Source organism: Rhagoletis zephyria, unplaced genomic scaffold (assembly GCF_001687245.7).
Source record: "Rhagoletis zephyria isolate East Lansing unplaced genomic scaffold, Rhagoletis_zephyria_1.1 Rzeph_scaffold_02243, whole genome shotgun sequence".
In the NCBI taxonomy this organism is placed as follows: Eukaryota; Metazoa; Arthropoda; class Insecta; order Diptera; family Tephritidae; genus Rhagoletis; species Rhagoletis zephyria.
The window spans coordinates 31,619-42,724 of record NW_016159327.1 but is presented as its reverse complement, the minus strand read 5'-3'; positions in this window follow the sequence as shown (position 1 = coordinate 42,724).

Genomic DNA, 11,106 nt, shown 5'->3' with positions numbered 1-11,106 from the left:
GTTTATTTTACTTGTAATAACCGGCCAAAAGGCTCCATATACAACACTAAACTTTCAGCATGACCGAAGAAAAATAATTATAGTATAAACATACATATTTATGTAACTTTTTTTTTTTAACGGCTGCTACAACCTTATATGAACTGCCTTGCGTATCCCTCTTCCACCAAAAATCTGAAATGTGCTAGTCTTCCAGCAAATAACGAAATGTGCTATCTTCCACGCAAAAATCTGAAATGTGCTAGTCTTCCACGCAAATAACGAAATGTGCTACTCTTCCACGCAAAAATCTGAAATGTGCTAGTCTTCCACGCAAAATTGAAATGTCTAGTCTTCCACGCAAATAACGAAATGTGCTACTCTTCCACGCAAAAATCTGAAATGTGCTACTTTTCGACGCGAATAATGAAATGTGCTAGTCTTCCACGCTAATAGTGAAATGTGCTAGTCTTCCACGCGAATAGTGAAATGTGCTACTCTTCGTAGGGACCGACGATTTAATGAAATTGATTGGCGACACAAATAGCATAAATTCCTTTTTTCAGACATTGTTAAGGGCAACCTAAAACGACATTTCTATTGAGCAAAACACTTTTGCGCTAAAATATTTGTTAAATAAGCATAAGACAAAAAGGCATTTCAGATTGCTTGCTTTGAAAGAATTCCCCTCACCTTGCATTTAATGAATTATGAAATTACACAAACACAGTAGATTTCGCAAGGCCGCTGTCTCCTACCGCTAAGCAAAAAGCTTAAGAACTTGGCAACACAACATAGAACAAGTAAATTAAATTTCTAGAGGATAAGAACTAAAACCAAAATAATCACAAACGTAAACGGTTTAAGTGAGCTAATTAAAGTTGCTGTTTGTGGTGTAATTGAAAAATGGAAATTGAAAATGTGACTTGATGCAGAATAACAAACGAAGTCTAGCTGTTTCCATTTGTTGCAACAAATAAAGTAATGGAATTCGGATAGGTTTGCTTCGGTACACATTTTTTTATTAAGAGATGCGTATAGCCAGAGTTCGCGCCCACCATTGCCATTTTGTTCGACACCCATACTTACATCCTTAATAAATGAGCATAAGAGTGTCACGGAACATATGGAAGACATATGGGGATCCAGCCAGTTCAGTTGCGACGAATACCGCTAAGTTAACTAGTGGTAGCGAATTGTTGTCACTCTTCGCTAGAATTTCCTAAGCTTTCATTGTTGAGCTCTTCGATGTGCCATCGCCGTATCGACCACTTTCCAATTATGTATAAAGCCCTTTGATTTTCGGTGAGCCCAATGGTGTGACCGATGGTGATATCTCGGTCTTCAAAAAGTATCAGACGAGGTCCTTGGAAGGCTTTGGTATCCTTATCCCTTTCATTTCGAAGTTATTGACTTTTCCAACGAATGCACCTACACCAAATCCCACTTTTTTACTGCTGCTGTTCGATAAGGGCAAGCTGCATAATAATGTTGGTGGTGTGCCTTCTTTTTGAGCTTGGAAACCTTGGTGCTGGTGTAGCTTTAATTGAGTAGTTTTTAACGATTGCCCGCCTTTTTTGACAGGCACAAAACTCCTGGTTTAGGAGTTTATAGTTTGACACTTTTCATTTAGTATATGAATTGGTGTCAAGAGTGGCGCACTGGGCTTATGAAGAGCCCCAAATAGGGTGATCATCGGCACGGGCAGTATGACTTTTTTTTATAGGAATCAAACATTTAGGCACGGTTTGTACATTTTACCAGTATGACAACTTGATGCAGCCCGAAAGTAGAAACAGATAGATGAGTTTTGTTTGTCGGTTTGATGGACGGCAACTTTAGATTGCGGAGAGGTCGCCTCCCGAATTGCCAATATAAGCCCTGCCAGGCAGTCGTACTTTAATTATTGAGTATTTTATTAAACCGCAGAGCACGCCCACGAACTTTTTGCAAGTCGATATGCCGAGCATTAATCATTTTAATTTGCTACCTTTCACAAATAATAAATTATTTGCGCTATGTATTATTGAATTCAATTAGCATTGAACCATTTTAAGCTTTTACACAGTCAATCAGTTAAGCTCAACGCATTTCAAGTTTATTAAATTGCTAACCCAATAGTAAACAAATGCTTGTTGTCCCTCGCAGTCACGCAACAGTCGATACGCAACAACCGAGCTTGTAACACGAACTGCACAATCGCGAACACGCAAGTCGGCTCAGCTATAAATGGCATCAATGCCTTCATCGCCGGCATTAACAACAACAACAACATGCACATCTGCGGCGCGTCGCTGGCAGCTTTACACGTACTACTACTCTCTCGCCATCGGTGTTGTCGCCATTCGCTTTGATTTCGCACAGCGGCGCTTCCAACGCTCGCTGCCATTGCAAATCTACGCGTTCACTCTGAACGCCCTTATTGTTGCCACTATGCCGCTAACCTACATGCAAAGCTTGGCGTTCTTAGAGGCGCTCAGTGTAAATCGCTTGATGTTCATCGTAAACGCCGTCAATTTAACACAGCTGAACGTGCTCACAGCGCTTACCATAATTTTGCGATGGAAACGCGAAGGCGGAATTCTCGAAATGCTCACGCAGCTGCTGGACTTGGAGCGCGAGTACTTTGAGGTGAGTGTGCCAGCGTCGCTGAAGCGAAATTGCGCGCAATCGTTTGGCAAGGCTCTACTATGGACAAAATATTGCAGCGTGGTCGTGCAGACCTGCCACCACATTTATTCCTTTTTTGCTTATACGCCGTCGTTCGATTCATTAGCGTGGCTATACTGCGCCCAAACGATCTGCGTAAATGGTGTCCTCTTGCATACGGTGTTGCACTACTTTCTGACTATGTGGTACGTGTGGGAGCGCTTTTGCTGGCTGAATGCGCAACTGCGGCGCATCTTCAATCTGCTTCTACTGTTGGCGGCTAAAGAGCATCATTACACACCGGGGTTGCGGCAGCGCCTGCAGCGTCGCCTAGCGGAAGAGCTCTTAGACGTGGCGCGCGTACATCGCCGACTCACTGTACTGGTAGAGCGTTTCACCAACTGTTATCACCTGCAAATTCTTACTGCACTAATTAGCAAGGTTATCAATAATATTTCCATCGGTTACTTGAGTTTAAAGTATGGGAACAACCCGAATTTAGAAGAATTTAACGCTTTGGACCTAATCATCAGCACGGTGGGATTTATATTTATTATTTCGGACTCATTTCTCTTAGATACACTGTGCGATCGGTTGGTCAATGCAACACGCGAAACGGCAGAGATGCTGAAGCGTTTCGATGAGCTGCCCGAAATGGACGACGCAGTGGAGAACGCTGTATGTATGTACGACTGCCAAAAAGGAATTTAAAATTAATATTAACTTCGAACTATTTGCAGTGTTTCTTGCTCTCCCAGCAATTGCGGCAACACCAGCTGAGGATTAGCATTCTTGGCATGATTGACATAAATAAGCGGCTCTCCTTCTTGGTTTTCGGCGGACTAGTGAAGAATATTTTGTTGCTGCTGCAGTGGGATATTGGAAAGCAATTCGATGAAAAATAGGAACTGAAATATTGCAAGATAAAAATTGAATTTCGTAATAAAGGAACTACCCTTAACGAGCCCCATGCATTTTTTATTTGTACACCTTTCATGTACTTCCAGTGCCATTAAGATTATCGCATGCAGATATCAGCGCCACATTATATGTACAGTGGCGGTCAAAAATTGATAAATGGTGTTTTTCAAGCTAAAATTTTTTTGATATTTTTTTATAAAAATATGGTTCATGCTTTAATAAAAACTTTATAAATCACGCTTTCAAACTTTATACAGAACTTAGAAAAATTCCACAAATTTGTATCTAAATTTCGAGCTTTTTAGCCCGAATTTTTAGAAATTTTTCGGATATGCAGTTAAGAAGGTATATAAATACGTGCAAGTTTGAGCGGCTAAAAAATCGGATCGATTTTTAATAATTTTTTTTTGTTTTTTTTTTTTTGGTTTTGCACTTTTTTCCATATAAACATGAATTTCTTATGGATGAATATGCGCAAGACCGTTTGCGAAACAAATAAAAAGTCAACGCCAGTTTTCCTAAATTTCGCTAAAAAGCTTGAAAAACATTGTGAATGTTAAAAACGAAACACCACTGTATATGTTTGTATGTATATCAACAGCAGCGTCCGCTCATTACTTAACTAATTACTCACGTCACATATTATGTATTTGTTTGTCATGTTTGCAAATTCAGTCTTTGCTTAGCACCTTGCGGGAATGCACCACATCACTTATTGGTTAATCCACGGTCACTACTACTACGCACGCGCTGTAGGCGTACTACGTTTCCGTTACCACCAACCGCGCGCACACCACAACTTTCGACACCGTTTACAGTGTGGCTGTGAATGTGTTGACATTTGCCTTGCTGCCTTGGATTTTTTGTACCTCCTTTTGGGTTTTGCTACAGCACGAGCGCACAAATCTATTACTGGCGGTAGTACTCACAATCATCTATAACTGGCAGAGACGCGCCGATATTTTGGCAGTTATACGCGATTTCAATTACTTGCGTTCGCATTACTTTTCACGTTTCACGTTGCCAGCTCAGTTGTGTTGGATATCATCTCCAATAATCACAGCCCCAGGCGCTCGGCTACACCGGCCACCGAGATATGGAAAGTAAAAACTACATATCGCTAGCTTAGAAAGAAAAGTTGCTAAGTCCCATTTTAAAAATTTTACAGGAGAGGAAAAAATCTTCCTATAGCCATTTTCTTTAACTATTTCGCAACACTTTGAATCAAACATTTTGCGCGTTTAAAGCAAAGCAAAATTCCATAAGAATCAGAAGGATTCGATATTTATTAAAAGATGTCGTATTATTTTGGCCTTATCGGATTTGTGGTGCTTCTTTTGGACTTAGCAAATTTTCCTTTTATTGCTTATGAAGAGGAAAAAATAAACCAAGTACCTTTATAATTTCCGAAAGGATGCGTATTCAATTTCTTTAGCCTCCTATATCAAAATATGGGTTTTCATAAAAAGAGGACTTAGCAACTTTTCACTCTAAGCTAGCGATATAATGAAAATTTGTATGTCAACGGGAAACAGTGCCTTCCAAAAGTAATCACACTTTTCAACTAGTTTTCTTTTCTTTTGGCTACCCTGCAAACCAAAGTTCCCGAAATCTTAACGAAATCTTTACGAGTATCTGATTTCTGTAACGATTTTTTTCCGAATCTTCAAAGAAAATTATATGAAGTGGTTGACACGAACTCGTAAAGAAATTTCTGTACGAAAAATAAAGAAAATTCTGAAAAAAGTCTGCAAGAAATTCTTCACATAGCAGCATTATTTTCATTTCTTCACCGATTTTCTTCCGAAATTTCGTAAATGAATGGAAGTGTGCGTAATTTATTTCATTTTAGAAAATTCGGAAAAAAATCGGAACCATTTTCAGAGTATTCTGAATTGTAGAGAAATTTTAAAGAATTCGTAAAGATCTCATCCGATTTTTTGCCGAATTTTCTAAAATGAAATAAACTGTGCACACTTCGATTCTTTTACGAAATTTCGGAGGAAAATCAGTAAAGAAATGAAAATAAATAACGCTGCTCGTGAAGAATTTCTTGCAGAATTTTTTCAGAATTTTCTTCATTTTTCGTACATAAATTTCTTTACGAGTTCGTGTCAACCCCTTCATATAATTTTCTTTGAAGATTCGTAAAAAAATCGTCACAGAAATGAGATACTCCTAAAGATTTCGTTAGGATTTCGGGAACTTTGGTTTGCAGGGTACATACGCAAACGTATGTATGTATGCGTACATAGGTTACACATATCGCACACCGTCTTCAAAAGAGTCACAACTCAAAATTTGGCATTTTTGAGATTATGCGCTAAAAATGTACACAGCGCTTTTATTTACCTTTCAGCAAAAGCTGGAACAATACTTTGTTTATAATTTGTTAGCAAAAGCCTAAGGTAAAGTCGCCCTTGCCCATATGATTATCATTTGCTAAGAAATAGTTTTTCGCATTTTCTGACAAACGTATTATTTTGAGTTGTGACTCTTTTAAAGACGGCATGCGATATGTGTGCGCGCACTGATGCAAGGCAGCTGCCGTGTCCTTTTTCTCCACCTGCTTCTATTTCATTTAATTTCCAGCATGTGTACACTCCTTTGATGAATGGCTTGTGCGCGCTAGTTGCCAGAGAAAAAATCCGTACATTCGCCATCCTTTGCCCGGCGCACACTTTGTCAGCCGTTATCTGCAACGCATTCCCAGTGACGTTTTTAAAAACTCCTCATCTGCTGGAGGCTTCCGCAGAGGACTTTGCGTGTGAATTTAAGTAGCATACATATCTGTGCCATTCGATTAAAGTAACCTAAGTCGGTATAGGCCGTTTCCCCTTTAAAGCAACATTTCATTGGTTTACGAAACAATATTTTAACGTTAAACTAACCATAGGTGCAGAATAATAGAAGCATAATAAATAATAATAATAGAAGCATAATAAAAATATAAAAATGTTCAAGGGAAACTTATTGTTTTTTTTTTATTCAAAGTCAAACCTTCTAAAGTTACTTAAGCTACTTTAATTGAATGGCACAGATATGTACATATGCTTGCATAAAGCATTGCGGTGTAATTTGAAAAATTCCCAAGCACACAGAGAAAAATATTACTTGTAAGTGTATAACTACAAATAACTCCTAGACGAAGAATTTTCTTTCAAAAGTAAGAGCCTGTTTACACGATAGCTTTTCACCTTGCATTTTTGGCACATTCTCTTTTGAAAAAGTCTATGAAAATCTGATAAAAAGAATTGATGCCTAACTTCATATAGCAAATTATAAACATTAATACACAGAAAAGTGTCTGTATGATGACCGTCGCGCAGTGGGGCCGCCGCATATATTTTGAAAAAAAAAATATATATATATAGAGATTACGTAGGGCTTTAATTTTTCGTGTGTAACCATTTTGGACATTAATCAAGAAAAAATTCACATTAAATTATTATTTTAAGGCATCCCTTCCAAACAAACCTTCCCTCAAAAACGCATTTCAAATGCCTTAAAAAACGCGCCGTAGAATATTTGACTATGAAATTACGCGCATAAGTTTAGAATTATAACGTGTGTTCACTTTCTACAATTCTCAAATTCTACAAACCTAAACTTATAAACGACTTATAAATTCCATAAAAAGCACACAAAAATAATTCTCTGGTTAGGGGGCCATTTTATGTGAAGTGGTGTAAAATGTTTTAACTGCACGTTTTCACAGAAAAGGAATTGGCCCCAGGTTTTGAAATATTAAAGTTTGAAATATTAAAGGAAATGTGGTGATTTCCGAAATAGCTATCACTTCTACCATTTTTTCGAATTATTGTTGCTTTTCCACAATAAAATTTTCATTTAAAACGGCCTCGAGCTCAATATAAATTGTTGAATATAAATATTAAAGTAAGAATAAATAATCACTTCTTGTTGTTACAAAGCACTTACTTCATCCCTTCTTTTTTATCTCTTATCGCGATCACAGCACTCGTCAAAGAATTTTCTTGGACGACCAAATCTGGATCTGGTAGAAGGTTGGCACTCATTATTACTAAAGTCAGCATTAAAAGTTCCTTTAAGCCAATTAGCGTAGCCACAACCGAATCGCGTTTTCGTACGTCTATAATCCAACAAATATCGTTTAAATTTGATAACCTTTCCTTCGTGTGAAGTCGGTTAATTAGACATGGTGCAAATTTTACTTGTTTCCTCTAAATCTGCAGTGTGCGCGGTAGACGAATTAAAAAGAGAGCTGGGAACCAACATTAAGCACCCAGAAAAGTCAGCTAAATATTTTTCTATCAACACATAAATTGGGTGTTTGTTACCACAGAGAAATATTTTTAGCTGACTTTTTTCTGCGTGTAGATTTACGATTTCTTTCTTGATTTAGGAAGACTGCGTTTTTTTCAAAAAAACTCAAATATATTTATTGATATCTTCCTTTTTTAGTTCCACTTTATTATATAAGTTTTCTCTGTGTTCTTCTGATTGAAAAATTACATTTTAGTATACCGGGTTAAGAATTCTTCACTGCAATATGAAATAAAATGAGACCCTTGAAGCCGTTAGAGACTTTCAAACTTGTTGTTGTGCAAGGATAGCAAGATAAAAATAGCTGTTGCTGCCTGCATAAATATGTAAGTTACGAAAAGTCTACCAAGTGCATCATTAAAACAAAGTTTCTATCATCAATTTTAATAACACTTAATCTTCCTTAAGACTGCGCACACACACACTCGCACTAGAGAAGAGAGCTTGCAAGCCACTTACTTTGTATATGTATACACTAATCTCAAATCCATCAGTCTCAACAAATAAATCAATTACGTATTCATGCACACCCGAATGTATGTATGTATGTCTGTATGTATGTGCCAGCATAACAAACTGAAGACTAAATTTCTTTTTACTCAAACCGGATAATGCTTCTCAAAGTTAAGATTATGACGAGTATTTCTTATTCAGAACTTGATCTATAAAATGTTTTAAATAAAACCTCAAAAAGATAGCAATAAAAGTAATTTTAAAAGTACTACTTGACCCAAATATTGGATGTAGGTACTCGAAAGATCCGCATTAAAGAAATATACATACACACATATGTATGTCATATTATGTAATTATCCACGTTGCAATTTATTTATCTTTAAATGAGACACCTCACAGAAACAAAAGTTTTAGCTGGCATTACCTAAATGGATATGAAAGGATATACTACGGCATCATTTTCGGCCAAGTGTGGAGTCATTTGGGCACAAACAATTATTGTTGTATTGCGATTTATTTGGCGCCGCTTCTTCAAAGCTTTGCGGTAATTATGCGAAATTAATTTCGTGAAAACAAAAAAATTCTAACTGCTCAAAAGAATTTCGCTGATTAAGGTCCGATGAGTGTCTAAGCAAATGGGTTGATTTGCTCGCGAAGCATTTTCGTTTATTTTTCCATTCTCTCAACCGTTCATACTCCTTTACTGGCAGGAATAAATAGATGCATAAGTGTGAATTACTGTAACAAGCTCACAAGCAGCTCGAGTACCCTCAGCGGGTGCACGCACTTTGAAGCAGAATTCCTAATTGACCCTTGAAACGATTTACCTTGCTCGTTAAGAGTAATTGTTTGAGTAGGTATAAATTATAAGTAAATAACCACCAACATGCCAACCTATAAACGCTTGAATGTACAAGGATATGAGCTGTTATAAGCATTTAAGACTCTTGTAAACATTACTAATGTGAAATATGACAAAAGTTGTTTCGAAACAAAATGGCCATGTCCGCAAATGAAATGAAATTGAGACTGTCAGGCAAGGACTTAACCACACATGTACATATCTATGCAGACATACATACTACAGTACATGTATACATACATACATACATACATATGTATGCTTGCTGATTCGGGTGGTTCGAAAATACACAGGAAAATCGACATTTTGGAATTTTCCTGCTGCCACCCACCAGAATAATGGAAAATTTAAAATCAGAAAGAAATTTTTTTTTTTTTTAAATCGTTAATTACGGGGGTGGCCCCAGAAGTACCCGACCTAACAAAGAAAACACAAAAATTTGGGAGAAAATATATTTATTTTTTAAATTCATCAAAAAAATTTACTTTTAACGATTTCACAGCTATTCTAAGAAAAAATCTACATTTTTCCCCATATAAAATGCATGGAAAAGACCATTAAATGTTGACCAATTAAAAAAAAAGAAAAACGGGTCTTCTTATTTTCGATATTCGTCTTCTGGGGGAAAAAAATTACCACTCTAATGTGTGTATAGATACCTATGTGTGTACAATAGATAATCGGTTATATCTGCAGGGAATGCTTTAAGATAATTTTCCATGGGAAGAAAGCAACAGCACTACCAGCAACTCTGTATATACAATACATACATACATACACTCATAAGTGTGTGTAATGCACACTGTGTACAACATATTCATCCATTCATATGTGTATGGCAATTACTTAAATTACGGTCATCATTTCCAAATCCTGTCACTGAGTAGAATCAGTACTTCAACTTAATGACCAATGGCAGTCAAGATCATTTAATTAATGATCGTAAAAAAAACAACAATAAGTTGAAGCAATAAAAATACAGATGCGGGTAACATTGAAGTTGTCTAGCCAAAAGCCACGAAAGCCCTTTAATCCCTTGTCTTTCAAAGCATGCGAATAGATACGTATGTATGTATGTATGTATATTAGATCTGGTCAGCCCCTACCGAAAGAAAACATTTTATAATTATCTGCCTAGTTTGATAACTTACTTTGAGAGGAGCATGGTATTGTGAAAATTCCCCTTTTCCCATGCGCAAAAAAGCCAACTTCATGTATTCTCCATAACAATGGAAAAGCATATATAAATGTCTCTGTTGTCAATTTAATAGAATTACAGCCAATTTCACGAAAGCAAGTTAAGTGAAAAATGATTTTAATTTTTTGAATTTTATATGGAAATTGACAAAAAAAATCATTTTCCATTTAAATTGCTGGTAAAACCCGTCATTAAATAGTACGGCAGAAATTGAGATAATTGACTTTACTCATCGAAGGAAGTCATTTAGAGCAGTGTGGTCAAAACTCCATTTCCCACAATGTATCGTTATTTGAAATCGGGTCGTAAATAAACATGTTATGAAAAAAAAATTGGATTTTAGCAGCTTTTAACGTGTGGCTAGGGCGGAAATTTTTATTAAGCCACAATTCTCGCGAAATAAGCTTTCCAACAAAAAGGATTGTTACAAACTTGTTCCCGACCCAACCTAATTTACATACAAATATTCACATATATGCATGTATGTGTACATACATACGTATGCTAGTATTTAGCAGATTAAAAGGTAGATGAACGCACGGATTATAGCAAAAGTTTAGTCAACGAACTTTGTGACAAAACTTTTAGAAATGTTCATAGATAAGAAACTAGCAAAAGGGCGAAGCTAATAGCAAAATAAACAAACGCTTATAAACTTCTGCATGGCATTGTTATAGGCAGACCGATATTTGAAGGGGAAGGGGAAGGGGAAGGGGAAGGGGAAGGGGAAGGGGAA